The sequence below is a fragment of the Xiphophorus maculatus genome, chromosome 11 (genome assembly GCF_002775205.1).
Source record: "Xiphophorus maculatus strain JP 163 A chromosome 11, X_maculatus-5.0-male, whole genome shotgun sequence".
Lineage (NCBI taxonomy): Eukaryota > Metazoa > Chordata > Actinopteri > Cyprinodontiformes > Poeciliidae > Xiphophorus > Xiphophorus maculatus.
The window spans coordinates 432,377-458,174 of record NC_036453.1 but is presented as its reverse complement, the minus strand read 5'-3'; the positions used below and the strand labels follow the sequence as shown (position 1 = coordinate 458,174).

The 25,798-nt window shown below is 39.1% G+C and overlaps 2 long non-coding RNA genes across 2 annotated transcripts; both read left to right on the top strand.

Annotated features, from left to right (window-relative positions):
- Nucleotides 1-21,969: 21,969 nt before the first annotated feature.
- Nucleotides 21,970-22,716, top strand: LOC111609980. The gene is made up of 3 exons (XR_002753431.1): nt 21,970-22,043; nt 22,137-22,230; nt 22,660-22,716. It is a non-coding gene; the product is annotated as an uncharacterized LOC111609980 (long non-coding RNA).
- A 386-nt stretch (nt 22,717-23,102) lies between these two features.
- Nucleotides 23,103-24,373, top strand: LOC111609991. Its single transcript, XR_002753439.1, has 3 exons — nt 23,103-23,162; nt 23,702-23,861; nt 24,290-24,373. It is a non-coding gene; the product is annotated as an uncharacterized LOC111609991 (long non-coding RNA).
- The last annotated feature ends 1,425 nt before the right edge of the window (nt 24,374-25,798 follow it).

Below are 25,798 nucleotides of genomic sequence, written 5' to 3'. Positions count from 1 at the left end.
GAGGAAGAATAAAAAAAAACCAAGATAAAGGTTTGTTTTAATGTGCCTTGGTAATGTAATGTAAAAGATTTGTAAAGCTGCTAATAGAAAATTAGCTTGATAGCGACCTGGAACGGTCCAGTTCAACAGCCAAACATGTATGCTACATCATTTGTATTTATGTGAAACTGAGTTTTTACTTTAAATATTAAAACTACTTACACGTGTAGTTTTCTGAGGCGTTTGATAATGTTTGATAACAATAATCAAAACTTCTCAATGATTGACATTGTCTAGCAAAATGTTTTTACGTCAGGCTACATAGCTGCTACATCGATGAGCTGCTCTATGCTGTAGTTGGGGACATGTTGTTTGCAGCTGAGCAAAATCATTTTATGGCTAAAACAAACATTATTTTTACATCAACTTCTAAGTTATGTGAAACTTCTGTTAAGATCATTTGAAGGCTCAGAATCAACCTGATACTGGTACCAATTCACATTCTCAGGGGAGAAAGACTCACCTGGTATAAATTAAAGTTTTAGGTATTGGAGTAAAGCTTAAAAGAAATTTATTTAATCAAAGAATGTCATGAATATGTGTGTAGGGCTGCACTTTCTGGCTGATATGACTTTTTTTTGTCTGAAATGTCGCTAAATATAGAAAGAATATTCACAGAGTGAATATTGTTAACTGCAAACGTGCAGATCTGACCTGGTGGTCCGATCTGTCAGTCAAACCTCTCACTGCAGAGCAGAAGACGAGAGAAACTGATTTTTAAACCTTTGCTGATGAAGATAAGATTAGGGGATAAGATGGGCTTCACTTGTAAGTATCTGCCGATCACGATACCCCAAAATTATCGGCGCCCAGAAATTAACTGGTCGATAAATCAGTTGGCCAATAAATGGATCCTATTATACATGTATATAATGTAAACAGCACTGCCAGAGATGCAATAAGTTTATAGCAGGTGTGTGAATGATCTAATGATCAGTCTACTGATTGCAGCCAGTCCACGTTGTTAGCAGAGATAGAGGGCCCCAAAACCAAATTTCGCTTAGGGCACCTTGGAGGTTTGGGCCGGCCCTTTGCAGAGCAGTTGGTCATCGCTCGATTGTCTCACTTGTTAGTAGATTCAAGCCTCAAGTTCATGATAATGAAAAATGCTGCTTTGATCGCAACGTCTCATTCTAATTAATCTTGTTATACCATCTCTTTGATCCAGAACTTAAGAGTCAAGCCCGGAACCATATCCTGCCAGAGGATTAATCTATGCTGTTTTCCGATTGCTCCTCACCCAGCCGGGCTCCAGACTTCACGGCCTGCCTGCTCTCTCCCATTACCACCTAGGACCCTCAGATACACTCACCTGGATCCACGCCTCTCCCTCAGTGACTCATCTCCACCAAAGAGACTAACCTGAGCCGGCCAGCAACCCCCAAACTCCCTGCAGAGCTCATCACTGAAGATTTATGAATCACTGACAATTTCTCTGTGAAATAAATCTTCATTGTACCAAAGACTTACCAGTTTCATGTGTGTACCTGCATGTGGGTCAGGAAACTTCAATCCAACATGACAAATAGTTATTTTCACATACTCTCTTTAACCTTTATCACTGTTTTGATGTCAGAGGCACGACTTTATGGAGGTAAATTTGTTTCACAAATATTCAAAAAAAAAAAAATCAATTAAAAAAAATCCAATTGTGATTAAAACTTTCGGAACTGTAATGATTTAAAAAATAAAGTTTTGTTTAATAAACTATTTTTTAAATTTGTCTCATGAAGTGAAAAAGTTATTTGCAAAACTTTTATTTGCACGTCAGAAATCTTTGACTGCGATTCTAAGGTTTGGTTGCATTCTCACATGAACATCCTGGGCGGGGCCTAAAGACAAATGATGTAAGATGTGTCCCTATTGGTTAGTGCTGACTAAACCGGAAAACTCTGACTCCCTCCCACCTCAGAACTTTTTTGTTATGGACAAAAATAACAACATACTCATATCAACAGGTCAATAGCATACAATACAGGAAAAACAATCGCATCTTCTACTGTTTACAGATCACAATTCGGAACAGAGGCTTTATCAAAGTACTAAAATTAGTGGGAAAAATGAAATAAAGTCAAATAAATAAGACATGTTAGGGGGCTACAAACTGAAACTCTTACAATAAATAAAACTCATACAGTTTTATTGAGTTTTTATTCTACATCTTACTCAGACATCAAGACTTTCTCTTTTCTCTTGAAAAGAGAAAGTTCATTTTTGAGAGCAGACATAGATAGAGGGACCATTTTTGCATAACAGCATATATGAATATAATACTTTGTTACAATAATTAGAACATTCTTTAGACATTCCAAATTTTTTTTCTCTGACAAATATACTGAACTGAATATTTTGTAATGAAACAAAATTCATCGTTATGGCTTCATAAGACCAAAGCTTATGAAATAGTTCCCATAAGTTTAGTACTTCTTTACATTCAGAAAACAAATCTTTAGCTGTTTCCAATGGAGTTTAAAACCCCCCCACAATACTCAACATTAAAATTAAACCTCTCTCTTATGAACTCATCTGAAGGATATATCTTGTTATTTTTAAAACGTAGTTCTTTATATCTAAGAGGAATTTTGAATTTCAAATACTTTGTCCTAGTTTTAACTATGGTAAAATATGTTACAATTTTATAAGGCAGCTGTGCTTTTGTTCTTCCTGGGTACATGTTATTTATTGAATACTCATTCAAAAACCTGTTGCTGCATTCATTATCTATGATGTCTACTTACCCAACTTGAATCTTATGTAGTCTTGTATGACTCGGGCTTAGCAAAAAACATTTAAATAGATTTGATGTTATGGACCAGTTGCTAGCTTTGGCAGGATTACAAAAGGAATTAATGTGAGTGTGGAATTAATTGGCTGGAGGCAGGAAATGAGCAAAAAAAAGTAATTGTTATGATTTAGGAGAAAAGATTAAAATAGAATAGTTCAAAAGTCACAGTTAGCAAAAACAAAACAAGAATAACAAGAATAGAACAACAAGAACAAGAATAACAAGCTGGCATATAAAAGTAAACCCCAGTCCTATTGAGCTCAATGTTTCATTTAGTCTTTTAGTTGTTTGTCAAGTCAAATTGTGTGTTTTTTTTTTTTTTTTTGCTCAGCTCCTTTTTTTATCCAGCGGTCTGTTTTGTTGCCACTATGTTCACGCTGGAGAAAAGATGGAAGTTCCTCAACGAGTATTTATAGTTCTTCTCTGGGCACAGGCTCACTGTGTGTGTTCAGAAGAATCCAAGCCTACATGCAATAATGGGATTATTGCATACAGCTAATAATTTTTTTTCTTTTATTCATTCTTACAGCAGTAGCTTAGTTCTTCAGTTCTCATATTACCACAGTAATATTTTACATGCATGTTGTTTTTAACTCAAAATATCTTTTGTTACACATGAAATCCTTTTTAATCATTCAACATATAAATGAAACTCTTTTTAACCATAAAATTATAATTGATGTTATTTTTAACCAATTAAATAATTTATTCTTAAATAATTTAAGATTTTCTAAATCATGGCATAATTTACAATTAATGCATTACTTTTTTATAATACTTTTTTCAGTATTTAAGCTCACCAAGATGTTTTTATCAATTTCAGCACTATTTTTTCCACAGCCTCCATCTTGCATTCCCAAAGTACAACTGATAATTAATTCCAGCTCACCATAAAGATGACAGGATGGCGAATCACACTTCTTCTTTTTCTTGTCCCAAAATAAAAGAGCTAGTCTCTTGATGTAAAAAATATATATAAAACAAACGGAATGTTTTGTTTTCTTGGTTACACTTAGAATGGAGAAATTAGAGAAATTGCTTTTTACTGACAAAATGAGGACATTAGAATACTATATTTTACTTTCTTGTAATTTGTTACAGACTTCCTGTTAAATTCCTCCAAATTGAGAATATTACCATTTCCAACCAGATTTGTTTATTACACCCATTTTTTCATAAATATACATTTTCTACCACATAGTATGGCTCTGTTGTTCCACATTATGAGGGCTGAGTTGTGTATAAACATTATCTTCCACTGTAAGAAAACCTGTTGATGGAAGAAAGAGTTGTAGTAGGAGTTTAGACAATTCAAAATCACCTTTCAATAACAACTCAAAACCTCCAACTTTCTGATATACAAATGATGTTACAACAAACAAACTAAATGAGATTACCATGTTTTAAAAAGGACTGAATCCATGTAATTTTTAAAGTACCATTCATAATTTAAAAATCTATTGCCTTGATGCCACCTTATTATGAGGATCCTCTTCCTCATAATTTTTTTTCTTTTTCTGATGTAATGATGTTTATTTTTGAAAATAAAGTTAAAATTTATTCTGTTTTATGAGATTTGGAGGGACGGCTAAAGAACATGCAGGATACATCAGCCTTGATAAAGATTCAGTTATTGTTAATGTTCTGCCAAACAATGTCAAGTCTCTTTGAAGCCAATTATTTAAGGTCTTACTACATTTGTCAATGTTGTCTTGTAAAGGTTTTCTTTCTCTAGTAGCTATACATTTAGTAAGCCACATTCCTAAATACTTAATTTCATTTTTAACTGGATTATTGGAGATTGAAGAATCAGAACAGTTATGAATGCTCATAATTTCACATTTACAGTACAGACCAAAAGTTTGGACACACCTTCTAATTCAATGGGTTTTCTTTATTTTCATGACTATTTATAAGGCAAGAAATCCCACTTATTAACCTGACAGGGCAGGTTGACCTATGAAGTGAAAACCATTTCAGGTGATGACCTCTTGAAGCTCATCAAGAAAATGCAGAGTGTGTGCAAAGCAGTAATCACAGCAAAAGGTTGCTACTTTGAAGAAACTAGAATATAAGGGGTATTTTCAGTTGTTTTACACTTTTTTGTTTAGTGCATATTTCCACATGTGTTATTCATAGTTTTGATGCCTTCAGTGTGAATCTACAATGTCAATAGTCATGAAAATAAAGGAAACTTATTGAATTAAAAGGTGTGTCCAAACTTTTGGTCTGTACTGTATTTATATTTAGCTGCAGCACTGAGGCTGCAGCAAATCCCGTTAAAGCTAATGGAATTTGCTCTTTGTTTTTTAGAACAAATATCATCTGCGAATTATCTTATGATTGTTTTCTGGTTATTTATTTCCAATCCTTCGATATTAGAGTTTTTAACTGTGATTGCTAGTAATTATGTGACTATAATTAGAGAGGCAAGATACACCAACCTTGTCTGATTCCTGTTTCTACTTGGAATCTGGGACCTGAGTGAAGTTGGCCCCCCCACCTTCTTCAAATTAGACAAAATTGGTGTCAATCAACTCGGCTACATTTGTGCTGGTTTGTGCAGCAAAGATTTTCATTTGTGCTGCTATCATTTTAAAGATATTAAGAAATGTTTTAGAGGTCATCAAAGGTCAACCAGCCCTCTTAATATCTTTAAAATGATAGCTGCACAAATGAAAATCTTTGCTGCACAAACCAGCACAAATGTAGCCGAGTTGATTGACACCCATTTCGTCTGATTTGAAGAAGGTGGGGGGGCTGGTTGACCTTTTGACCTTTACCCTTTCCTTAATATCTTCAAAACCGAAGCAGCACAAACAAAAATCTTTGCTGCACAAACCAGCACAAACGTAGCCGAGTTGATTGACACCAATTTTGTCTAATTTGAAGAAGGTGGGGGGGCCAACTTCACTCAGGTGAATCTGGGCCATGTGCCCTGTGACAGAGACACACAGCTGTTAATATTAGTGTTTAAACATGTTAATCATACAAGAAATCTATTTCCAAATCCAACCAAAACATGTTAATAATAAATTGATGTTCCACAGAATCAAATTCTTTGTGAAAATCTAAAAACAACATAAAATCATCACATTTTATTATATGACTATAATCAATAAGGTCCAGAACCAGGCAGATGTCGTTATGGATAGATCCATCTTTTAGAAAACCGGATTGTGTTTGACTAATTATTTTAGGTTAGCCCATTTTTAGCCTTGATGTCAAAACTTTTGTTAGGATCCTGTAGTCTGTGTTTAACAGTGTAACAGGCCTTAAGTTATTTAAATTTGTCTTATCTTTATCACAGTGACGTGCGGTCAGGGGAGGCAGGTGAGGCAGTGCCTCACCTGCCATCATGGAAAGAAAGAAAATATATAATCATAAAGTAATTTAAATTGTTATATTCATCCGGTGGTTTGTACTAAAAAATATTTATTTTTCATGTAGCTTCACCAATTTCGATTTTTATTTGTTCAAAATCGCTGAATTTTCTTATTTTCCCATTCAAATGCTTGGAAGCGATGCCGGTGAGGCAGCAGCGAGCTCTGCCTCACCTTGGATTGCGCAACCCCTGGCTCTGCGCTGGCTGCTAAGCGGAGAGAGCATGTTGCTGTACGGCGTCAATAAAATGGTTTAAACAAATTTAATATGTGAACTTATTTCCAATAATTTAGCTTATGTATATAATGTACAGTGCTTTTTGTCACCAACTGTGTTTGTGTAACGTGTTTCGTGTAATGAGCGATTATAAACGGCAGAGAACAGGTTCGAGGTGAGGCAGGCAGTTCTCTTGCCTCATGGCAGGGGGCGCTCAAGATCCCAGACGTTCGTCTTGTTCACTCCTCAACTGCCGAGTAAGTGACAGCGAGCTAGGCTAAACGATTCGGGAAGCAAGTCAAGTGCAGCGATAGATTTTGTGAGCTACAGTTTGTATGTGTAAGGATGCAGAAGTGAAACATAACCTGTAAACTGCTGTCAATCTATGCATCTATTTGCAAATCTGATTCTGATGACGTCAGTGCCTCGCCAGCTATGAACCTCACCGCACGTCACTGCTTTATCAGGTTTTGGGAGTAGTTTAATTATGCCTTGTTTCATAGTTTCCATGAGTTCCTTCTTGTTAACATATTCTGAAACAACAAATGTATGTTGTTGTGATCAGGAGGTTGTAGCTTTGATTCCAGCTTCCTCCTGCCTCATGTTAATGTGTTGCTGGGCAAGGCACTTAACCCCACAGTGCTTACCAATCGGTGTTTAAGTGTTTGTGAGTGCAAATAGGTGAATATGACTCTACTGTAAAGCACTTTGAGTGATCAAAATGATTGGAAAAGTGCTATATAAGTTGAGTCCATTTACCGTCTGGCCCAGGGGCGTAGTCAGACGGCATCTTTCTTATGGCACTGTCAAAGTCAGAGATTCTTAGCTCTTCATCACAGATTTCCTTAAAGTTTTTATCAATAACAGAATCAGATTTCCTAATATATCAAAAAAGTGATTTGTTCTGTAGCCACCTTATTCCTAGCCCCCATGAGGCTTTGCATGATTTATGACTTCTGCCACAAACCGGAACCGCCACTTGTTTACATGTTAGCAACTCGATAACCGGCTCTCGTCAGAGGTTTTAGGCTATAAAATATGTGGGAACACCAGCTATTACAGCTTAAATGTGGTAATATTGTTTTACCGCTACCTACAGCTATTGCGGGGTGGGATGGTGACTTAAAGAAGTGGGCGCAAATAACCCGCACTAGCATATCTAGCCACTTCATTGACTCAGTTGCTTCGGAGATGCAGGATTTCTTGCGTTGGCTTTTTGTCCACACAATGAAACAAGCCCACATAAAGCATGATAATGAGCCATCATTTGATCCAGGTGTGTTAAACCAGGGAGAGAACTAAAACATGCAGGAGGCTGTCCACTGTCCTAAGTTATCATGTCTGCCTTAACTCAACCTGCTGTGTATAGAGTTTCAATCACAATGTGGTCTTAGCTGTTTGGCTGGCTATGTCTGTGTCACGTTCTGCAGAGAATTAGGTGCTCGGTCAGTATTGTCAGTTAGCTTAGAAGGTTTTGTTTCCTATTAAAGGCTAGTAGTGTAAATAGCTGTGACAAAATTTGTTTCTGTTCAGCTCCTAGAAACAAACAGGATGGTTAGCAGCACCTCTGTGTGGCTAAGACAGGTCAGCTTGAAATTTTGGGTCCTCTTAGTTCTGATTTGCACAGCATCAGTGTCAGTAGATGTTTCTGATAAGGGTGACATAGGCAGTTGCCCTGGGCATGTTCACATCTAGGGTGGCATGAGCTCCCAGAAACACTCACCACCTAACACAGTTGCATACACACATATGCGCGTGCCGTGCCACGTGCCACCTGTCTTGGCACTAACAGGTGGGCTCAGAGCCAATGCATGTAGCAGGGGAACACCTCCTCACTTCTCTCCTCTCCTCTGTCCTCCGATAGAGCCCTGCTCTGGTGACACAACCTACTGGCCAACCACCGAGGTAACAAACAAAATGAGTGGATTTGCCTTCTATACTTTAGACCCAAAAGTTAAAACTTCTTCATACACACACATATCTACTGCTCTGGAAAATATTAAGAGACCACGTAATATGATCAGTTTCTCTGATTTTACGTTTTATAGATATGTGTTTGGATAAAATGAACATTGTTCTTTTATTCTATGACAACATGGATCTGAAATTCCAAGCAAAAATGTAGTATTTATTTGCAGAAAATGAGAAATGGTCAAATTAACAAAAAAGATGCAGTGCTTTCAAACCTAAAAGAAAACAGGTTCATATTCATTTAGAAACAACTATATATAGTTCATAGTTTATAGTTCATTGTTTTATGCATATTTTAAAACTCAAAGCTATATAAACTTGAATCAGCTGATGTGTATTTGTTTAATGAAGGAGGATGGGGCCTAAGAAATTCAACACCTTATATCAAGGTGTGCATAATTATTAGGCAGCTTCTTTGCTTCTGGCAAAATTGGTCAATAAAAGAAATTTAAGTGACTCTGAAAAGTCCAAAATTGTAAAAAGTCTTTCAGAGGGAAGCAGCACTCTTGAAACTGCTAAGACATTGGGGAGTGATCACAGAACCATCAAACATTTAGCTGCAAATAGTCAACAGGGTCGCAAGAAACAAGTTGAGAAAAAAAGACATAAATTAACTGTCACAGATTTGAGAAGAATCAAATGTGAAGCTGCCATGAACCCATTATCTTCCAGTGCTGTCATATTCCAGAACTGCAACCTACCTGGAGTTCCCAGAAGTACAAGATATTCCGAGCTCAGAGACATGGCCAAAGTAAGGAAGGCTGAAACCTGATCACCACTGAACAAGACATACAAGTTGAAACACCAAGATTGGGCCAAGGCAGTAGATATTGTCCTAACAAAGCCAAAATCTCACTTTTACTTTCTTAAATATTCAGGTTTGAGAGGTTAACATTTTGGATTAACTGAGAGCGCTGGAGCTGATCAACAATGAAATTAATCCTCAAAACTACAACTTGAGTAAAAATTGTGCACACAGTGTATATACTGTATATATATATATATATGATGTTGGTAAGAAGTGCAAACTGTGGCACCGATATGCTTCTCTTTGAAAATTGTGTATCTTGCAAGATTAACTCTATTGATATTTTTCTAAAAACAAACCCGGAACCCTTATTCATTCATAATTAATGATAATGACTGACTGCTGCTTTTGTTTGTAATGCAACTAATAATTAGCCTTTTTTCACATTACTTACAAAAAATATCCCTGCCAAACTAGTTTTCCACTAGAGTCAATATTATAATAATTCCCTGATGAAGCAATTTTGTAGCCTATAATAGGCAGTGTTTACACCACATTTGTTGCCAATAGACAAAAGTGAAAACTGCTGATAATGATTGGTTCTGGCATCAGTAAATGCTTTTATGTAAATGCCTGTCCCTAAAATGTGACCTGGTAACAAAAGCAACTTGTGATGAGTGTACAGCTAAATGCATTAGTGGATCAATTAAGCACTAGTCTTCCTTTGCTTATGTTGCTATAGCAACTGACCTGCAAATGTGGAGAAAAATAATGGAAATTCAGAGAGCGCACATTAAATTCCACATATTTCAAGTTTTTAAATGTGTTTTCATCTTGAGAATAAATACATTAGACTGGGGGGGAATTTTTAATGATTTAATTAATAAACCGTAAAAAAAACACACAAAATATTATATGTATGTAAGAGAATTTGAACTACAAAAACCATAAAATATTTTCAAAATAAACATCCTTTTGAATAGATTTCCGATTTCAACCATTAAGCATTGCCTATTTTTTATCTTCGTGTTCTGCCCTGTCCAGGGCGTGCCCCGCCTTTGCCCGTTGATAGCTGAAGATAGGCACCAGCACTCTCGCGACCCTAATGGGATAAGGGTGTGAGAAAATGGATGCATGGAACTTCTTGTTCTAAACTTTTTCCAAGAAACATATACACTTAAGTCAAAAGTTAATGTAACCTATGAGGTTTGAAAAGATTCAACAAAAATTTAGAAAAATTAAAAGATTTTTTTTGTTTCTACATTTCAAATGGCATGTTGACCTACACAGTTGAGGGTGTGTTAAATCTGGCCTTAGATCTTTCTTCATGGGGTTTGCTATTTGTTTGTTTTTAAATGTACATTTTACTGTTTTTTTTGTTCTATTATTTTTTTTACTTAAATGTAGATTTTTAGGAATCTATGCTCTACAGTGCAATTCATAGAATGGCTAGAGTTAGTCCACTTTGACGTATACCTATATCGGCTTCGATAGTCCAACTGGCCTGAAGGATTTTCTCTAGCAGGTGCTTTTGTTCTGTAAATAGGGCCATTACCTTATCAGTACCCTGGTAATGGCCTCAACGCATCTCACAGTTGCACAATAGACTTAGACTTCGACTTCGACTTAGACTGACTTTGTTGTCATTTTCAATGCACAGGGTGTATAAAGAACGAAATTTCGTTGCATACGGCTCAGGACAATGTTTGAGGTTCCAATGTATTAGCTGTTTTCAACAGGCGCTTTTGTTCCGTAAATAAGGCCATTACTGGCGCACCCAAGCACAATGAATTCATTATAACCTCCTGAGACCCAGATCTCTTTTGCTTACACTTTTTCCATGTTTTTTTGAGGTGGATCAACACAATTAATTTGGTAAGTTTATTTCTAAACTGTCATTTTATACCCTCTTAGCTTTATTTCAAAGAGAAACATTACTAATTTCTTTTAGAAAAACCTTTGAACATTTCTTGAAACAGATTGTATGTTTTGCAAACTCTATGTACATTTGGCAAAATGACCTGGATAATGCAGCACAACATCATGGATCAGCTGCAAAAGGTCACATCTCTCCAAAAACACTTCATGTATGCTTCAAAACTAAACTGAAGAGCACTACCTACAGGAGACCTGATCTCCTGCAGGTATCATAGATACCCACCCCCAACATGGACTATTCACATTCCCACCTTCTGGCCCGACGGTCAACGACCACATTTACAATTGAAGAAGGGATGCTAATTTGAGCCATCAGAGTCGTCAGGGTGGACTCCGGCCTTTTGGCCCTGTTGAGCCGATATGGGAAGGACTCGAAAACTGTATCATCCTAGTGTTAAGGCAAGGCAAGGCAAGGCAAGGCAAGTTTATTTATATAGCACTTTAAAACAGTACCACTGACCAAAGTGCTGCACAATCACAAGATTAAACAAATAAAGATCAAAATTAAAACACATAAAAACCAACAATGCAGTGACGTAAAACACTCTATATAATACATAAACATACCCAGATAAATACAGAAAAGCAGCATCTCAAACTGAATCAAAGGCCAACCGAAAAAGGTAAGTCTTAAGAGCAGATTTAAAAATTGCTAAAGAGGGGGCCTGTTTTACCAACATAGGTAAAGAATTCCAAAGTTTGGGAGCTGCAACAGCAAACGCCCTGTCTCCTCTCTGCCTCCTGGAAGTCCTCGGCACCTCCAGGTTCATTTGGCTCGCTGATCTAAGAGCTCGAGGAGGACAGTGTATATGTAGCAGCTCAGAGAGATAGGAGGGAGCAAGGCCATTTAAAGATTTAAATACAAATAAAAGAATCTTAAAATGCACTCTGAAATGTACCGGCAGCCAGTGCAGAGAATATAAAATCGGGGTAACATGTTCTCTCTTCCGCGATCCAGTTAAGAGCCGAGCAGCCGCATTCTGGACCAGCTGAAGACGGGACAAAGAAGACTGGCTGACACCCACATTTAACCATGTTTGGTATCTCTAAGTGATTAATTGAAATGACAAACAAATGTGTACATCCTTTGCTGTGTAGTATTGAGGTCAGTCATAAACCTGCAGTTTTAGGAAATGTATTGCAGATAATCGATCTTGTGTATAAATCCAGCAGCAGAAACAGTGCAGTCCTCATTTGTGTGATTCTACGACTTAGAAATGGTCTGAAGAACAAAGTATGCTAATGTGATGATAAATTCCCTGCAATTTTGTCTCTGAGGATGGGATAATTTTCTCAAACATAGTACCCTTGAGATAATTCAGTGGATGGAGTGTCCCATCTCAGCTGAAGTACTGGGGTCATTAAGTGTTGTTGTGGGGAGCTAACTGCTGGGATGGACCTAAGTTCCCCACCCCCAATGTGCATCTCACTATTTCCACACAGCCGAAGCCTACCTGTGACCATTTAGATTTTCAGGGAACTAAGATTTTCAGTGTGTAAGAAGACAGAAATATATAATACAAGACTTTAAAAAAAATTGTCTAAAGTTTTATGTATGGACAACATATTATATAAAAAAAAAAACAACTCACTGCCAAACCACTTGATTTTTCCACCACTAATGTGACCCCTGCAACAAAGGCAAAAACTGACATGTTTGTAACATGAATGCAATCCATTCATAAACAGAATCTATTTTTCCTTGGGTGATGAAGTATTTATTGCACCTCAAGTCTGGGGAGTGTGAGCAGAGCACTCTGCTAGAGGCCCAAATGGATTTTCAACTATGGACCCTAAACCTTTCAACCCACAATGCGCCTGAATAGCAGTTAGAGGTTGCCATGCCAACCCATCTAGAGGGACATTTCAGTTGCATCGGAGAAAAAGCTTGGCCAGATGTCTCCAACAATTTACTCTGAAAAGATTCACGATTCGCAATGCTCATTAGAGAGCAGCAATCAGAGGAACAGGGACATATGTAGCTTTCCTGTATGGATGGCACATCCCTCCATCTTTCTTTCTTCTGTAAAACACAGATAAGACATCATCTCAGTTGGTTTCTGCTCTGTACTCTCAATTTTTCCTCCCTTATTTCTGCATCTCTACTATACTCATTTCACACAGCAACTGACATGCTTAGGTGGTGTATGTAAATCATCTGACCAACACTGAAAAGAGCAAATAAACTTTATATTATAAGTGAAAATTTAACAATTTTTCTTGCTGGATGACTAATAATAAAACATTAGCTACAGAAAACTGAAGATTTCACATTTATAAACACCAATCTTAAATGGTTGGATTTTATGTGATAAAAACAAAGTAGCACTGTAAAGGGAAAGGAACATCAGAATTTATGATGCAGCACTACTAATCCGCAAACCTGAGCCAGCATCTTGTAGAAACATGTTTTACTCCTATTATAATTAAACAATCTAATAATCTAAAGATTATTATCCTCTAATAATCTAAAGATTATTAGAGGACTAAAACTTGGCTAAATGTGTCCAACAATTTATGTATTGCAAGGGTCTGCTGGGAAAGTCTGGCAGAGTCTCCCATGAGACGGAGCTTTACCTCCCATCTCCGGGAGAGCTTTGAACACATTCCCGGGGAGGTGGGGGACATTGAGTCTGAGTGGACCATGTTCTGTACCTCTATTGTCGAGGCGGCTTATTAGAGCATTGGCCGCAAGGTTGTTGGTGCCTGTCACAGCAGCAACCCTTGAACCAGTTGGTGGACACCCTTGGTGAGGGTTGCCGTCAGTCTGAAGCATGAGTCCTATAGGCGCTATAGGACTCATTCAGACTGACTGATTTTTGGCCTGTGGGACCCAGGAGCAGGCTGATGGGTACCAGCAGTCCAAACGCTATGCAGCTCGGGTGGTTGCTGAGGCAGAAACTCTGGCATGGGAGGAGTTTAGAGAGACCATGGAGAAAGACTTCTGCACAGACCATGGAGAGAGACCATGAGAGACTATGAAGAAAGACTTCTGTACAGCTTCGAGGCTATTCTGGTCCACTATCCGACGAATCAGGAGGCAGAATCAGTACAGCACCGACACAATTTATAGTAGGGATGGTGTGCTGCTGACCTCAACTTGGGACGTTGTGGGCCGGGGAGCAGAATACTTCAAAGACCTCCTCAATCCCACCAACAAGCCTTCCTTTGAGGAGGCAGAGCCTGGGGACTCTGGGTCAGGCTCTCCAATTCTTCTGGAGTAACCTCACAACATTGGAACCTCTAAACATTGTCCTGAGCCGTATGCAACGAAATTTTGTTCTGTATACACCTTGTGCATGCAAAATGACAATAACATCAGTCTAAGTCTAAGTCTAACTCAATCTCTGGGAATGAGGTCGTTGAGGTAGTCAAAGAGCTCTTCGGTGGTTGTTCCCCTGAATTGGCAGACCAGGGTGGTCTCCCTATTCAAAAAGGGTGACTGGAGAGTGTGCTCAAATTACAGAGGGGTCACACTCTTAAGCCTCCCTGGTAAGGTCTACTAAGTGGGCCTGGAGGAGGGTCCATTGGATAGTCTAACATCGGAATCAGGAAGAGCCGTGTGGTTTTCGTCCTGGTCATGGAACACTGGACCAGTTCTACACCCTCAGCAGGGTCCTGGAGGGTGCGTCGGAGTTTGCCCAACCAGTCTGCATGTGTACCGTGTCCCTCGGGGGTTCTCCAAGAGTTTAAGGTACCAGGTATGATATGGGCTGTTAGGTCCCTGTATGACTAGTGCCATACTCTGGTCCACATTGCAGGCAGTAAGTCGGGCTCATTTCTGATGAGAGTTGAACTCCGCCAAGGCTGCCCTTTGTCATTGATGCTGTTCATTACTTTTATTTAAAATTCTGGAATTACGTCGCTGAGGGTGGGAGAACATTGGAGTAGCTCTGTGCTATCAGTGAGATTTTTTCTTTTTTCAAATATTCATCCTTGCAGTTTTGGAGGAATTAGGTTTTTTCGACAGCTGTTCCTTCTTGTTTTGAATTCTGTGTGGTTGGACTGAGTTTTAGCAATATTTTTTGTATTTTTGCTATTTTGTTATGATGCGTAGCCATAGCAACAGGGTGTTTTACAACAGAGAGCAGATAATAAACATTAGAAAAGCTGAAATAATACCACAGTTGAAGCCAGAAATCCCAGACGAGTTGAAAAGGAGACCTTGTAGATGACTATACAAGCAGACAGATATTTAAAGAGCAGCAGGAAAAGGAAGGGAGGTGGATTAGCAGTGTTTATGAACAACAGATGGTATCATCCAGGACATGTTACTGTGAAGAGTCGTCTCTGCAGTCCAAACATTGAACTTTGGTAGTAAGTTTCTGATCAAGAGAGTTCACCAGTGTTATTTTGGCAATTGTTTAAATTCCACCCTCAGCTGTTGCTGATAATGCATGCAATGTCATCAATTCTGTTGTTGCTAAGATACAGACACAACACCCCAAAGCCTTTGTGGCAACATCTGGTGATTTTAATCATGCCTTACTCTCTTCTACACTGCCAACTTTTCACCAGTCTGTCAGCTGCTCCACCCAGGAAAACAAGATTTTGGATTTCAAGGATACATATGTCTCCAAACCAAGGCCTCTTCTGGGGAAATTGGATGATAATCTTGTTTTCTCTGCTCTGAATTAGGGGTTGAACCAATTAGTCGACTAGTCGACTAGACTCTAGGACGTCTCGCGAGTTTTTACATTTCATGTCGACTAGTCGCAGTCATGTGATTGCCGGTGGTGACAGCCTGTGCTGATCTGACAGCACAGTATACGTCACAAGACACAAGAAAAATAAGTGAATACATTAGTTTAAATCATATGTAGATGGATGCATATTTGTGGTTTTACAGTGTTTATAAAAGGAGATGGAGTTGCAGCTGCAGTCCACTACAAAACAGGAGCCGTCTAAAACTCGCCCCCTTCCCGCTAAGGATGTCACTTAGCCGGCTCGCGAGTGTCTTTGTCACGAAAAAATTTAAAATATTTAAATATTAAAAATATTTAGCTGTTCCGGCAACCAGCACTCCCAGCGAGAGGATTTTCTCTCTCGCTGGGAATACCATTACGAGAAAGCGGGCAAGCCTTCATCCGGCTCATGTTGATGCCCTTGTTTTCCTACATGTCAACCAAGAAAAAACCCCAACAACTCTTAGCGAAGAGAATACTGACAGCGAGTGAACTTTATTTACCCCCCCCCCCCCCCGCGCGCCCCCGTGCCACCTCTTTTTATTGTTTTTACATGCCATCTAAAAGATGTGCGTTTCCTTTTGAATGTTGGTTTCCCAGCAACTTGTTATTTATCATAAACTATCCCGATGTTTTGTTGTTTCACTTGTTGCTGTTCTGTGTAAATGCCGTATTTTTCCGTGAAAACGGGTAATAAAGCCTGTACGTTACTCCAAAGCTTTGCGTCTTGCGTTGCTATGACGTCACAACGACTAGTCAACTCGACATCGACTCGACTTTTATCATGTTGACGTTGACTAGAAAATATCTTAAATCGTTCAATCTGCTGAGTCAGCAGAGCTTCCTGCCGCGCATCAGGCGGAGGAGAAGCAGGTGGTTTCGTTGAATTCAGCTGTAACCAAACGGGATCCGTTCATAACAAGTTTGGCTTGTGATGTTCCAAAAGCACCATGTAGTCAGTGTGATAATTTGACTCCTATAGTAACTATCCAGAGATCATCAGCATCAGCCGGTGTTTAGAAAAAAAAAGTCAGACCCGACTTTGTGCAACAAACTTTTCCCCGCTGCTCACGAAGAATCTCCATAATAGACTTAGTAAAAGCAGGAGAAGGGGAGTGTATGTGTGTGTGTGTGGGGGGGGAGGGGGGGGGGGCGGGGGGTCAATATTTGCCGTGAAAATAGCTAATAAAGCCTCCAACCCAGCCAGCATGCATGAGTGGGCCCCACTTGGGTTTGTTTTGGGCTACATGGGTAATGAGTGGGCATGGGTTTTATCTGGGCAAACTACATGAGACACATATGGTTAACCTAACATGGGACCCATATGGGCCAGCCCATATGGGCTAAATGTATGGGCCCTATTTAGCAGTAATGTGGGCTAACTGGGAAAGGGACAGAAATGGGCTACACTGTGTGGGGCCCATATGGTTTTAGTATCATGGGCCCCACATAGAAAGCCCATGTGGGCTGACCACATTGAACCCACATGACATAAGCCTGGGCTGACCGTACATGGGTTGGACCTGGGCATGGACATGTAGGCCCTAGTCCTTTTTTATGTGGGCTAACTGGGAATGGAACAGAAATGGGCTACACTGTGTGGGGCCCATGTGGTTTTAGTATCATGGGCCCCGCATAGAAAGCCCATGTGGGCAGACCACATTGAACCCACTTGACATAAGCCTGGGCTGACCGTACATGGGTTGGAGCTGGAAATGGACATGTAGGCCCTAGTCCATTTTTTATGTGGGCTAACTGGGAATGGGACAGAAACGGGCTACACCGTGTGGGGCCCATATGGTTTTATTATTGTGGGCGCAAAATGGGAAGCCCATGTGGGTTGACCACATTGAACTGACATGACAAAAGCATGGGCTGACCATACATGGGTTGTACCTGGGCATGGATTTGTAGGCTCTAGTCCTTTTTTATGTGCGCTAACTTTGAATGGGAAAGAAATGGGCTACATTGTGTGGGGCCCATATGGTTTTAGTATCATGGGCCCCGCATAGAAAGCCCATGTGGGCTGACCACATTGAACCCACATGACATAAGCATGGGCTGACCGTACATGGGTTGGACCTGGGCATGGACATGTAGACCCTAGTCCTTTTTTATGTGGGCTAACTGGGAATGGGAAAGAAATGGGCTACATTGTGTGGGGCCCATATGGTTTTAGTATCATGGGCCCCGCATAGAAAGCCCATGTGGGCTGACCACATTGAACCCACATGACATAAGCCTGGGCTGACCGTACATGGGTTGGACCTGGGCATGGACATGTAGGCCCTAGTCCTTTTTTATGTGGGCTAACTGGGAATGGGACAGAAATGGGCTACACTGTGTGGGGCCCATGTGGTTTTAGTATCATGGGCGCAAAATGGGAAGCCCATGTGGGCTGACCACATTGAACCCACTTGACATAAGCATGGGCTGACCGTACATGGGTTGGACCTGGGCATGGATTTGTAGGCTCTAGTCCTTTTTTATGTGCGCTAACTTTGAATGGGAAAGAAATGGGCTACACTGTGTGGGGCCCATGTGGTTTTAGTATCATGGGTGCAAAATGGGAAGCCCATGTGGGCTGACCACATTAAACCCACATGACATAAGCATGGGCTGACCGTACATGGGTTGGATCTGGGCATGGACATGTAGGCCCTAGTCCTTTTTTATGTGGGCTAACTGGGAATGGGACAGATACGGGCCTCACTTTGTGGGGCCCATATGGTTTCCGTATTGTGGGCCCAACATGAGAAGATCATGTGGGCTGACCACATTGAACCCACATGACATAAACATGGCCGTACATGAGTTGGACCTCGACAAGGAAATGTAGACCCTATAGATTTTTATGTCAGTGAATGGTACAAAACTGTGGAACATCTTAATAGACAATGTGGTTAACCTGTAACTTTCAAACTTTTCACTAGATGTCAAAAGCAAAAGCTGCAAGAGCAAGAACATAAAAATTTGGAAAGAAAATTACCCAAAATATCAGATTGATGGTCTTGCCAAGGCAATTTGTACTCAGTTGGCCTCTAATGGAGTTGATATAAAGTGTAGAAGCAATTGCATAAGCTTTTCTGTCAACAGAAGGAAAAGCTTTCCTTGGATGGTTACCTCGTCTTGGAAGTCACCAAGGTGTATTGTATTTGAACCTAAAACATGCTCACTATGTGATCTCCTTGTCTGGCTCATTTACTAACACCGACATGACACTAGGCTTCCAAAAAGACCAGGATATTGCCATTAAAAAATAATGCTTCAATGCTCTATTTTTTAAAACAGTTCAGTATTGTTCTTACTACACTTTGAACCCCTAACGTTTTTTCTTTTTATTATTTACACTAGAACAGTCCAGTCCAGTCTGGATGTGATTTTTGTGACATAATCTGTTTTAAATATGCACCATGTATATGTAATCTTCTGCTCACTCAAAATTAGGTTCAGATCTGGACTTTTCACCTTGCTTTTTTTTAATCCAAAGGGTTTATTGCAGCTTTTTCACAACAGGATTTAAGACTTATTTGGAGAAATTGTTCAGATCAGACCATTGTGAAAAATATTACAAAATGTTTAGAAAATAAATTTAAACAAAACTCATTATCAAGTGAAAGACTAAAATTTTGAGCATCGCGATCTGTGTCATATATCTGCAAACATTTTCCAAGTTGTCAGCATAAATAAAATGAAATAAAAACTTAACATTTCTATTAATGATTAATTTTATATATTTTAATCTGGTTGCAATGATCTTTTTTAATCTTTTTATTGCTCTATTGCAGCGATGTCAAACTCTAGTCCTCAAGGGCAGGTGTGCTGCAGCGTATAGATGTGCCTCTGCTGCACCACAACCGAATAAAATAATTAGTTCATTAAGGCTCTGGAGAACCGATCTACACAAGGAGGAGGTCATTAAACCATTTCATTCCAGGGTTTTGTACATGTGGCTCATCTACACGCTGCAGGACATCTGAGGACTGGAGTTTGACACTTGTGCTCTTGGCACCTTTGCCAATAAAGATTGGTGAATTGAAGTAGGCATTTTACACATCCGCAAAAGAAAATAGTTTCAAAGAACATTTGAATAAGGAGGACGACAATATTTATTTTTTTTGTTTGAACACGTTTTTGAGTGTTACATCGGTTTTACATTTGTTAAACCGATGTAACACTCTCAAAATTAATCTTGAATTTCTTGGAAAACGTAAAATTAACTGCGGATGGATATGCCGTTTCACACTCCAACGTATTCTCCTCATCAGTCCGTTTGCGCGGAGTCTGCAGGTTGGCTGTCCTACGAAACAATCTGTAAGTACTTCTCTTCTGTCTGTTTTACCTGCATTATATCAAATTTTAGGGAGATTTTAAATCGCCAGTTAAAGAAATGTGCTGGTCGTAACAGATCGGATGACCGGCGTACCCCAAAAGATTATTTATGGGGGCGGGGGGTTTATCCTTTCTGGTGACAGTTTTTTCTGATATTGTTAAAACACACACAATAAGTTATCTACCATCATTAAGATAAGAATATTTTGGTGCAGAGCGATTTCAAACTCCGTATTGTTTTGGGCCATAACATTTTCAAATATTGCGGCGCCATTATTTGCTGAGCTACCATTGGTTCATTTGAGCGCTAACGCAGCAGAATAAATTCGGTTCACTAAAAAATCTAAGTTTCTAGCAGAATTTGTTTCAGTGTCTCGACACAATAAAACCACTTGCATGAATTAAAAAGAGTAACTGTTGTAATTTCATTCTATGTACATGGGCTTTTAATAATCTTTCTCCCAGTCAGTTAATGCAGCATGCATGGGTGGGTCTCATGCATGCTAGCTTGGCTGGGACCCACCCATGCAAGGGTGCTTTTTTAATTATTATTTTTTTTTTTTAAATGACACTGCATTGAATCGTTTTGTTTTGGGCGAGATTGGTAATAATTGGGCATGGGTTTTATCTGGGCTAACTGCATGAGCCCCATATGGTTAACCTAAAATGGGAGCCATATTGTTGACCCATGTGGGCTAAATGTATGGGTCCTTTACAGCATTAATGTGGGCTAACTGGGAATGGGATAGAAATGGGCAACACTATATGGGGCACATGTGGTTTCAGTATATTTGGCATAAAAGCTTTTTTTGTAAATAGGATGAAGGTATAGTAAATATTTTTAAATCCTTTTTTTTATTTTGTAAGTGACACTTTAAAGTGTTTTGTTCTGCCAGAGTTTGTTTCAATCTGCACAGTTTTGTGTTCTATAGAGTAGTCTTCAGTGGCCACGCCTGAATCAAAGATTGAAAGATGAAGAATTCTTTTGGTTGTTTTTGCAATATTTTAAGTGTTGCTCTTGTTCTTTAATATGTGCAATATTTTAGGAGTGATTTCTTAGTGATTTTCTAAACTGCTCTTAGGATTAATACTACTGTCTTGTCACAGTACTATACACAGTAAATGAGGATAATTGCATTAGTGAAACTGTTCAGTGTTTACAATATATGGCTACAGTGAGTACTCTATACCAAGGGTCTCAAACTCCAGTCCTCGAGATCCGGTAAACTGCAGTTGTTGGATGTGCCACAGGTACAAAACACTGGAATGAAATGGCTTAATGACCTCCTCCTTGTGTAGATCAGTTCTCCAGAGCCTTAATGACCTAATTATTCTATTCAGGTGTGGTGCAGCAGAGGAACAGCTAAAAGTTGCAGGACACCTGCCCTTGAGGACTGGGGTTTGACACCCCTGCTCTATACATAGGCTGTTTTGCCTTAATATTATTTTTTGGAGAAGCCTAAATGTTATATTAACTGCATTATGAAAATATATTTCTTTGCAGACTTGAAGAGCACGAAACTGTGAAGATCACCCATCAACAATTTGAAAAAGGTAGTTTTATAATTTTTATTTTCATAAGGTTTTGGGAATTAAATGTTTTGTTGCAATTTTATAACCATTTTATCAGGCAAGCTTTATGTACAAATTACTGGTAGTCCTTCCTTTGCGGAACGGTCATGTTGTTTTTCCTCAGTTACATGACCACTAATTTACTTAATATGAACTTCCAGCATGTCCTTCAGCGTCGTGGAATTCATTGAAGAATCAACAGAGGGAAAGAAGTTGGTGGATATTATCCCATCATGTTGGTTTACTGATGCAAACAAGGTTCAGTGCTTCTGGCCAGCAGGCCTTGGTATAAATGTCACTAAAGCAGTAAAGCAACAACTACAGCCAGATGCTTCATGGAAGATATGCTGTGTGCGTGTTCTTGGAAATGCAGGTGACAAACATTTACTTGTATGAAAATTTTGAAAATGTGAGCTTTAGATTTACAAATGTGTTAATCCTTTTTTTTTTAAATTCTTTTCTAAAGACTGCTATGGAGAAGCACGACGAAAGCTTGCAAGGGCAGAAGCAACATCAGATCTTCAAACAGATAATGATATCCCAGAAAAGCGACGTAGAAGGTAGTGTGGAACAGGGACTTATGTAACACACAACTCTAAATCTTCTGTCTTCCTAGTTGTCATTTGAGCCGCTCTCAATTCCTTTACCCATTTGGTTCTCTTTGCTTTACTTTTTTTCTCATCCTTCAGGACTTAAAGGAACAACATATTTGTAAGAATGGAAAATTACACAGGAAAAAATGCTAATACTTGTGAGCTTTACTATAGATTTTGCCACATTCCTACTTTAAATGAACTAGATTACTGTTTTTTTAACCATATTGGTTGTCATAGGTTCAACTGTAATGTTTTATCTTTTGGATCTTATTTCTGTATCTCTCACAGTTAACTTGAAATAAAATAGTTAAATTGCTCACTAGATTGTAGTCTTTTTGGTTTGTTTTTTTTACCAACTTTTACCACTTGTTAAATTCTGATTTATCATTTCAGATCCTCCCACAAATGGGGCACATTTTCTTCAAGTGAAGACAGTGTGGACTCCTCAGAGAACGAAGTTCCACCTTCTCCTCCCTTGGAACTTACCACAGTTGGATCTGCCTCAAAAGTGTGTAGTCTCGGTGTGTCCAGAAAGAGAAGCCTCAGCACAACTCCAAATCAGAGAAGCCCCAGCACAACTCCAAATCTGAGAAGCCTCAGCACAACTCCAAATCAGAGAAGCGCAACTGCAAGTCTTTCTATGAGTCCTGGGACTTCTTTGAGCAGGAGCAGCTCCAGCTTGGGAGAGGCTATGTTTACTAGGCTGGTTACACTTCTTGAGGAGGTTAGAGAAACACAAAAACTGCACGGACAGTTGTTGAGTACCTTGCTGAGACAGAAATCTGCTTCACCACCGGTTGAACCACCTGAAGGAGCTGTTTTTTCCAATGTGTACAATCAATGATGTCCTGGGCATGAATGAGAAGCTGGGTGACTCAGACTTCATGTCTGGAGTTGTAAGTTAAAATTTTGTTCCTTAAAAATTAACATTAAATTAGCCCCATTGCATTAAGCAATTGACTAATGACATGATAAATTAAAACAAATTCCCATAATTTATAATTTTTCTGTTTCTACTAAAAACTGCTTGACAAGTATTCAGTCTGGTGTTTAGGTCTCAACTTGCCATTTTTTGAAGTACACATTTGTTTACAAAGACTTCATAATTGGATATTTAAATTGTCTTCCAGTTGCAATGCTCATTGTTCATTAGAATTCAAAGTTTATCAATCTTTGAGAATGTGTTCTTACTATTATATTATTTGAAAATGGTTGTAAAACATTTAATCACAGTAACTTCTTGGAATTTATTGTCCAGAAAAATTTATTGCGACAGGCCTCCCTTAAATTGATGCATAAATTAATTGGCATTTTGTCCATGTATAAAATTAAGCATATAAGCTATATATGTGTGAAACAATAACAAATCAATTAATAAAAACTAAATTGCATCCTGATTTTCAAATGTTGTCTTGCAATTGTCATTATATTTAAGGTTGCCATGGTTGCAGAAATTGGAGGAGCATCCTTGGATGACGCAATACGACGGGCTATGCGATTCCTGATGTCCCATGAATTAGCAGTCCAGTTCAACCTGTTTGGCCGACATGGGAAACACCAGTTCCGGGACCTGCGTCTCTTTGATGTTGTGTATGGTAAATATCAGTTTTTATGGTCAGAGTAACTTTTCTTTTCACATTTTTTGCTTAAACATTTGTTAATTTATTTTGTTTGTCATATGCCTTTTGTTTATTTGTAGTAATCTTTTGGTTTTATTCACATAGTGTTCTTTCACTCAAGAACCTTTGATAGCTGACAAAAATTTTAAATATTTGTATTTCAAACAATACAAAATAACTATAGAACCCTTCTTATATCAGTATAAGAAAGATATAGATGGATATTTTCAATTTGAACTAAGAATCTAGTGTGTGTTCATAATAATAAAGACTCGAGTGCTTTTATTTTGGCAGATCTTTGCAAGCATTTTTGCCCCATGAAGGGGGAGAGGCAAATGTCATGAATGTTACATTGTACTAAAGTAAAACGCTAATACAGTTTCTACCTTTGCTTGTTATTTTAGGGGCACTTAAAAGAAATGGTTCCATCGTTGGACTCACACATAAAGATGTGGAAAAGGCACTCTCAAAGTGGTTCACTGGAGCCCGTGACAGAGGTGGGAATAGGAGAGTTGGAGCAAGTAGGGAGGCTGCCAGTTCTCACTCTGGTGGGCAGGTCTTCCAAGAAGGACAGTTACAATAATATGCAAGCTTTCAAGTGTAAGCATGCATGCAGGTTATTCTAAAAGGTTTTGTGAAAGGTGTGTGTATGTACCAGTAAACAAGTTTGTTGTTCAAAAATGCCATGTGAACAATTTTGTAGATTTTTAATTTTTTTATGTTGTTGTTGTTGTTTAAGAGCGCCATTTGTGCTTGTGGCACCTTTTGCTTTGTTAATTAAGTTCTAATAATTGCTGAGGTATAAAATAACTTCTGCTTACAAAATAAAAAGCCTTGACCAAAGGAAATTTCTTTTTTTCTCTTTAAACAAATCTTGTGATAAAGCGTTTTAGGACTTTGGTTTGTTTAAGACTGCATATCTATGAATGTTATTCATTTCAAGGTTAGGTGAGAACAACCCCATTATTCCTATAAGGATTAAGGCATCTGGCTCCCACTGAAAACCCAGTCAGGGCCTGTAAACCATTATGGGCTAAAGCATATGGGCCCATCATGGAAAATGTGGAACTACTAATTTGTTACCCATATTCTAGCCCAGTTCAGACCCAATTGGGGCCCAGGTAATTATTCCTGAAAGCACCCTAGTGGGCCACAGATGGGCCTTGTGTAAGTTAACCATCTGGGCCCCACTGAAGACCCAGTCAGAGCCCATTAAAATCTACCTGGGCAAACCCATGTGGGGCCACCATGGAAACCGTGGACAAACCCACTTGTTACCCATATTCTAGCCCAGTTCAGACCCAATTGGGGCCCAGGTAATTATTCCTGAAAGCACCCTAGTGGGCCACAGATGGGCCTCGTGTAAGTTGACCATCTGGGCCCCACTGAAAACCCAGTCAGAGCCCATTAAAATCTACCTGGGCAAACCCATGTGGGGCCACCATGGAAACCGTGGACAAACCCACTTGTTACCCATATTCTAGCCCAGTTCAGACCCAATTGGGGCCCAGGTAAATATTCCTGAAAGCACCCTAGTGGGCCACAGATGGGCCTCGTGTAAGTTAACCATCTGGGCCCCACTGAAGACCCAGTCAGAGCCCATTAAAATCTACCTGGGCAAACCCATGAGGGGCCACCATGGAACCCGTGGACAAACCCTTTTGGGACCCATATGACAGCCCTCTTTTATCCCATATGGGGCCCACCTAGGTATGCTGGCTGGGAAGTAGTTGTGAAGGGTTTTTGCGCTTACGTCACTATGACGTCACCGCGACTAGTCGACATCGACTCGACTATTATCATGATGTAGTCCAGTGACGTGCGGTCAGGGGAGGCAGGTGAGGCAGTGCCTCACCAGCCATCATGGAAAGAAAGAAAATATATAATCATAAAGTAATTTAAATTGTTATATT